Raw genomic sequence first — 8,385 nt, forward strand, 5'->3', positions numbered from 1 at the left:
TTCGGTGCTGCTATCACCACCTGATGTTAATTCTGTGGCAAGAAAGAAATGATGCGTTTATGTGAGACAACCAGTAGAAATGACGGCCGCACATGGTCCCTCGTTCGTCGGAGAGTTAAAATGCATGAGTGTACTGTATCAGTGTGAGTGTGTGTATTAATCTTGGCAGTTTCAGCTGCTCCTGGCCGCTGCTGACGTCCAGCAGGAAATCGCATTAAACTTGGGTCACATGAGGGTCAAAGGTTACAGTTGAAAAGGAGATGAAGCGAGATGAGAGAGACGAAAGTAGAGGAGAAAACTGTGTTTACTCTGGTCCTCGTTCCTCACTTCACATTTTCACTCTGTGAGTTGATTAGAAGTTTAGATAAGTCGGTAAGTTGACCTAGGGAATATTGAATCTACCTTGGCCTCGACCAGACTATAGTCTGGAATGGATCTTGATGAAGGAAGGCTATCACTCCATGCTGCAACATCATGCCATAGCCTGTGGATGGCACCTGACTGGAACCAACTTCTTCCTACAACGAGCCAATGAGCCGAAGCACAGCAAACTGTGCAGGAGCTGTTTACTGAGAGGAGCGGTCGGCTGGTATGAAACGTCTATAATGACGTGGTGAGCACAGCCACTGAATCCTAACCACTAACCAAAGCACAACGGAAGTGACCCCAATAATGCTAGCAACAGTTACACACTATGAAGACCAGTAAAGTGGTTGCACTTTAAACATTGTCATTGCCAGTTAACCTGCATGTTGTTTTCTGTTACTTTATTATTATACTTATACATATTCAATTCCAATAAGCATCATTATATTTTATTTAAACTTGAAACTTCTCCAACATTTAATAACAAAGTACAACAACTGCTGAATGTCTGAATACTTCCAGTCACTTTATAAAACTGACATGATGCCAGGTAAGACTTACATGTGTTGAATTTATCAAGCAATACAGTGACACATGTTACTTAAACTGAAAGTACCGTACAAACATTCAATGACGTTTTCACTGTGAGAAGGTTTGTGGATGATTGATACATACTTAACAACATATTACACTATACTACTGAGTCTAATAATTTATTTTACAGTGCACATTACATAAGGGATTCCCAGTGCTTAAAAAAGTGAGGTGCTGTAAGACTGTGTCGAAAAATACATGTGTTTTGGTGTGTGTGTGTGTGTGTGTGTGTGTATTAAAATACTGAAGAACAGGATGCTCGTTTTGCTTTTGCATGTTTCACTGTCAGATTTATACATCTGAGGGTCAAGGTCACATATTAATGTGAATGTTATGCCTGGATCCCAGTTGTTGAGCAGTCTGTGGAATGTGTCCAGTTCATCTCTGTGCACCCCAAACGACTTCCACATCATTAGTGTAAAAGCCAAATGATGTCTTGTGCTTTATTGTGAACAACTTAATGCTCCATGAATGCAGTCAGGATTTGAGGCATGGTAATCTAAGATGACATCAAATCAGGCTTATTCCAACTCTACATCTTGTGTGCTATTCTGGTTATAATACAATTAATAAATAATATCACTTCAGTCCAGTGCTGCATCTCTGTGACATGCACCACTACATGGTGTATTTTTTTAAGCTCTTCTGTGTTTCAGGCTTTAAAATAGTGAATAGATTTCTTCTATACTGAGGAAGCGAAATGACTTCATGTCTCCACTTTTAGAGCTGTGTCTTAATACCACTGAGAACTGACAGGAAGAGCTGATCAAGGGTTCTCAGAATCTAGTTTAATCTAGTTTAATCTAGTCCAGAGTGTGTACGTAGGTAATTGTGCACATCTTACCGCAATGCTGTAGGTAACTGTGTGACTCATGTCGCAGTTCTGACTATCTAGCATTGGATCTCTAAGAACATTTGTATTGTCATTTTCTGATTGTTTCCTCTTTTTAGTTTCACTTCTCTCAAGGTCTATGACTAAGACCTAACATTTCAAATATTAGTGTGTACAGATCACAAGCTTTATTGTAGCTCTCTAGAAACTCTCTGGTCTGAGGGAGTAATGGACCCATTATAAAGTCAGACACGAGTGAAAAGAGGAAAAAGGAATTTATTGTAATGAACGATGAAAGCGACAAAGTGAGAAGAGAACACAGAAATAAACTTGGCAGGGCACAGAAGTAAAGGGACAACACAGAACCTGAAAAAGAGGCACAACCAAAAGTAGAGATACAAAAGAAAAGTAGAACAAAAGAGAACAACCAGGGGCACGGTAAAACAGCAAATCACTGCAAAGAGCAGGGAAAAACTCACGATAACAAAGCAAAGGCACCGTGTCCATGATCCACGGGAGTGACCAGGAAAGGCACGCTTGTAAAATATGATCAGCTGTGAACGTCATCACATAGATTTAAAGCTTTTCCTCTCAGTGTTCGTCATGCACTGGTCATAACCAGCGGTGATGGCAGAGTTGACTTCACGAGCTGTGAGACTCCCTTTGGGCATCAGTTTCTTCACCTTCTCTAGGAGTTCACCCAACGCCAACTCATTACAGATTCCTACAGAGACAAGATTACGTCTCTGTCCAGACATTTGCAGCAATGCATGCTGGGAGCTCTGCAGTTGAGGGAACTCACAGGGTTTCATTCTTTCAACCCCTATAGACACTTTCACCTGTGGCTGTACAGGTATATTCTTCAATATTAACACGAACTCAGCCAAACTAATCTGGAGAACCATCGGAACACATGTAGCACAGCAGGTCTTTATGGTGACACGGGAAGTGCAGTGCGGCGTGTGACACAGCCGGGGTGTGAAGCTGTGAATTACTGTTTATTACTAGAGAGCAGTAGCATTGTGTTTGACAGGTATGGATGGTAGGTAATCTGATTATTTCAGCTGGGTTGGCTGGCTCCTGTTTTAATCCCACCAGGTTTGTCACCTGTCTTCACAGCTTCATCAGTGATGCTGCTTCATCTCCAGGGCTCTTGTGTCCGTCACCATTGTCACCTGTTTCCCTAGAGACAACAGGGTGGTCGCCATAGCAATGGCTGCAGGTGGTCCACCTGTCTCATCGTGGAGGGCTAATGGAGAAACACCAAGAACTAACCACTAACTGGGGGGAATGATTTAAGCCCCACAGTAATGTGTGACATGGCTTCCTGTTGCAGCTGGTGACAGCTTGGGCGTTTGTTTCCACCTCCGCTCGTGGCGGTTTGTGCTGTCACACCATGTCACGCTCACTTCTATTTTTCTGCTGCCCCAGGACACATATCTCACAGCCAGGCACCAATTACCTGTCCACCTACCCCAGTTCTCCAAGAGACTTCTCTTCTCACCATTGACAAGTGCAAACAGGGTTAAAGGTTAAGAGAGGACATGCTGTGCAGGACACATATGACAGAGAAACCTGGTGCCACAACAAGTCCCACACCGAATCCCAGAGTGTAACTCTGTTTTGTGAAGTGTATGTGTAGACTCATCTACAAGTACGTGTAGGTACCTGTGCATGTAGTGTGTGTGAGGAAGCCAGTTGTTATGGCAACAGAGGAGGAGTGGGAGCGTGCCAGACAGTAGTGCAGAAGTTTATCCTGAATGAACAAAGCTGTGATCCCTTGTTGTCTTTGCATGTTAAAGTGGAATTGTATTTACATTACAATTCACACATTTTGGCCATTTGTATGAATTTAGCTTTAATATTTTAGTGTGCACATAGTCAAATGTGCCATTTTAATATGCAGATGATGCTGTTTTGATGATTTATGCTGACCATGGTGCAGTTAGATGACATCTGAGTAGTGGTGGCTGGTTTTCCACTTTCCTCCTGCATTCCACAAAAATTCATAACTTAATAATAATTATAGACATTGTTCTGTTGTCCAGCCTCATAAAGCTCAATGCAGAAGAGGAAATAACAGCTTTAAAACGACTTTGATGGTACATTCATTTATAAAAAGGTACCTTTTCAAATATTGCCACTGTGTGCTTTTGTTTTGAAGTAAATACTGGCGGATGGAAGAAAATTGTAGTTTGTATCATTTTTACAATTCAGAATAACAATATGTTAAGATGTTCACATCTGAACCTACACCAACCAACACTTATTACTAGTCCCAGCCTTCTAGTGTGTTATTTAGAAAGTTTGCCAACTTTGCTAAACCTCTGTCAACACGATCAGAGCCTATAACTTCTCTAATACAGCTACACATCGGTGTCACCATGAAATACACTCAGCAACTCGTTCGATATCTGTGTTCACGTCGTGGTGCGTAAATGTATAAAGGGAGGTATTAATGTCAGGACGTAACTCGTCATTTTGTTTTTGCAAATAATTGTTTTTGGAATATATATTTTTTAAACGCTACAGATTCTAAACCATCAAAGTTTCATATGAGTTTCATATTGAAAACTGCAGAGTGAGCGGGTGAACACCCTGTTTTAGTTTCTGCTCTATTTTAACAAATTGTTGTCACTGTGGTTGTTGCTATATATATATATTATCTGAAGTCTCCAGTTCTCTGTGTGGGTTTTGCTGTATTGATGTTATCTGGTGTTATTAATAGTAGCTGAGATGTGTTTCCACTGACATAATTAAAACAAGAGACTGCCAAATGACAAGGAAGACAAAGTTTCACAAACAGTAGAAAAACAAAGCTCTGTTGTGTAAATATGCAAAATGCACATTTTCCACATTCACAGAACTCAAAGAAAACCATTTCACATGTTTAACATAGTCCTCTCCAATAGTCATCTCCAACTCTTGGGTTCTTGCGACTGCCCTCTTGGATGATAGGCTGTAAACTGAGGGAGTGTGGGATACCAGGAAACTGAGAGGGGTCAGCTCAGGATGGGGATTAGTGTGTTTAGTGGAGGGGCCTCGATGTCAAAGGGTGGACTGCTGGAAGAGGAGGAGTCTGGGATGCCACTGAGGAACACAGGCTCTGGTGAGAGACCGAATGAAGGCTCTGAAAGATGCACAACATCATTTGGTTTAAACTATTGTCAGACTCCACTCGCTCCCCATATTCCAGCTAAAGTAGATACACACAATGTAACACATACAGAATCAGACAGAGTCATGACATAGTGCTTTTATCCTGTGTAAAACCTAATAAATAATGTAATAATAATAATAATGTATACTTTATTGATCCCCTTGGGGAAATTCGTTTTGGTTAAAAAGGTTAGCCTCATATAGATTTTGTTACTGTGTATGGGGCTTAGAGAGACAAACTACAGAGACATCTTCAATGAAAAGCGGTTCCACAGTGATCAGAACATCAGGCCAGGCTAAAGGTTCACCTTCACCTCCAATGTGACAACTATCATAAGCACACAGCTGAAACAGCATGGCACATTCTTTAACAGAGGTAGCAGGTTCACCACTGAATTTAAAGTCTCGTTTAGGTCAATGTGGATTTTCCTGTTTGGACTTGGCATGGAGCTGCTATATGTTTGCCTTCATTCAGGCATAATTTCTTGTTGTTTCTGAGAAACTGACTTAAGATAAGATGAATCTCAACACATCTGAATTGATACTTTGGTATTATTGGAGAAAATCTCCATTTAAATCCAGACTTCTATCACCATCGTGATTTTTCCTGACTTGAGATATCCTAATAATATATTCTCATGAATCATTAAATCCCAAGATTTTACATAATTTAATGTTTCACAGGTAAACTACAATAAATGTCATGGTGCTTATTTTGGAATCATTCTTCCTGATTCACAGCCTCCGTTCAGCAGGACTCAATGACCTGACTGATCCATCTTATAACACACTTTTGTAAGCAGCTTTAACTACTAACATACCTAGACACACTTTCTTCAACCTAGTTTCTGCTTTTACTCTCTGGTTCTTGCCTTTGGCCCAAGCTAGATTTGGTTAAGTGGTGGCTAGGGTGACGTTTCCAGAGCCAGACCAGCCACAGAAACAGGTGTCTGAAGTAGATCTGCTTTACTCTGCTTTACTCTGCTTTACTTACTGACTTGTTTCACTAAGAATCATTGAAAAACTGTGTCAAGCCTATGAAGTGTGGGGCAAAGGAAGGATTGTTAACTCAGAGGAATTCAATGCAAGATTTTTTTTTTGTCATACAGTTTTTTAACAGATGTAAACATATTTAGATAACAATAATAATAATACTACTACTACTACTACTACTACTACTAATAATAATAATAATAATAATAATAATATGTCTAATTAGTACTGATGTTGACTGTGTACTTCTAGGCTGGACTAGACAAATTTGTCCTGTTTCCAACGGTACTTGAACAGTACATCTCATGAACTGTGTACCCATACACTGTGAATGGTGATGTATATATGGACAACACGGGAATCTAAATGAAATCTCCTGTACCTTTGATCAAACAGAGTAGATATAAAGAATGTGAAGAAGCAGTGAAGGTGTTGTAGAGACAGAGGGACATGAAGAAGTCGGGGAGACATTTGATAGCATAGATTAGCACTCTGCTGCCACTGTGTGGCTGAGAGGTGGTACTACTCTGTGACCTGAACTACTGGATGAACACTATGCTGGAAATGTGGTAGACAGACTGACCCTAATTGTAGTCAACTCTCTGGGGTCTGTCTCGTTAAGACGGACTGATCAGTGTAATTATTTAATGCAAATCATTGAATCTACATGTTTATTATGGTTCTTTTGCTATGTTCCCACTCATTAATATTCTACCATTACTTAATGTAAGTTTTGTGTTGTTGTCTAGTTGATGACCGGACACCTTTAAATTAGACACTTTTCTTTTTCTTACAGTCCATACAGTACTATTATTTTGTGTGGTGCTTTGTGTCTGTCTTACTATGTCTGATGATAACAGACAAACACATTCAAAGGGGAACGGTTAAGGCAGAGTTACCCTGAAGTATCTGAGAGAACATCTTGCAGCTCTTAGAGCCGACAGCAAGCATCACCTAAGCCGTACACATACACATAGAAGTTTGTTTCCAAAATCTGAAGAAATCACAATCGTTTCACTTCAACACTGAGGACATACTGCAGCCTGTTGACAGTGAACACAAACACTTTTCTCTTTGACATGTTGAGAGGGACTATGAGACTGCTACTTGATCTGTCAAAATGCTGTTGAGCATTGACCTGTCCTGCCCACCTGAAGTTCAGGAAAATTCACGAGGTTCATTTCTCAGCAGCTACCTGCATTTGAATTGCATCATAACAGTTTCTGCTATTTTTGTGTTTCAGTAAGTTTTTTAATGAGAATGGAACATACTGTGTATCAGGGGTGCAGCTTCAGTTTATTCATACATGTACTCAACACTAGTATGCAGTCACTCGGGTATTTTATCACACATTCAAGACACAAAGAATGTGAGTTATTACAAACACATGCAGAGCGAGTTTAATCATCATTACTTAATTACCTGGAGAGACTACAGTGACAAAGTGCAGTGACTTCTTTGTCATATTTTCCATATTTTAAAAGCACAGTGATCATTACAAGGGGTTTGTTCCCCTAATGCCACCTGCTCCATTTAATGAAGACACAATAATAAGAACTAATGAGGAAAGCCAGCTGTGGCTCACCTGTCTGTCTGTAACAATTCCAAATGTGTGAAGACTAAACAGGAAACCTATGAAAACAGTTTTTAATTGTAGCTATACTGTTAGATGTTAGTTAACCTCAGCTACTGACCTTAACAAGTACCTGCTATTAACTTGCTGTCAGGTAATGTTAGGGTTGACTAAACCCTTAAAGCTGACAGTCTACACTTAAGCTGACCAGATCTAAACCACTTAAATCATTAGAATAGAATCAATTATATATCCAACTGTTTATGAATTAGATTATTTGTTTCTGACCTAACTATAACTTAACATTTGCATCTTGACTTTACTGAATAAGTTTTATTAAGTGCAGTAAACTTTACCGACTTATTAAACAAGCATAAACACCAACCAAAAAAATTAAAACAACTAAACAGGACTAACAAGCAATTTTGTGAATGGTAGTAGTGGTTTACAAGGTAAATATTCAGCTGCATGTTCAAATAAACAGATGTGAACTGGCCAGTGTGACTGAATCAAACAAAGCTCAGCTGTACAGGCTTTGTGTGTTTGGTTTGGCCTGGCTGGTTTCAGCGTGCAGAGATAGGATCAGTTTACACCCCACACAGCCTGTTTTCACATTTAGACATCTTTTTCACTTTAATACACACTGAAGCTGCAATAAATTTCAAAATGATGTGTAGCTAGATGTTAAATGTTAAACAACTTACAGTAATTTTTTCACGTGGGGTAACATATCTCTTCTTAGTTAATTTCTAAATGTAACTTTTTATTTTCTTGTGTACTATGAAAACACTTTCTGTTCCCACAGGTCTACTAAACTATGGTCACATGGTGGCAGCCTTGAGCAACATTTGGTTATTCTGCCAAGACA

Source organism: Anabas testudineus, chromosome 12 (assembly GCF_900324465.2).
Source record: "Anabas testudineus chromosome 12, fAnaTes1.2, whole genome shotgun sequence".
Taxonomy (NCBI): domain Eukaryota; kingdom Metazoa; phylum Chordata; class Actinopteri; order Anabantiformes; family Anabantidae; genus Anabas; species Anabas testudineus.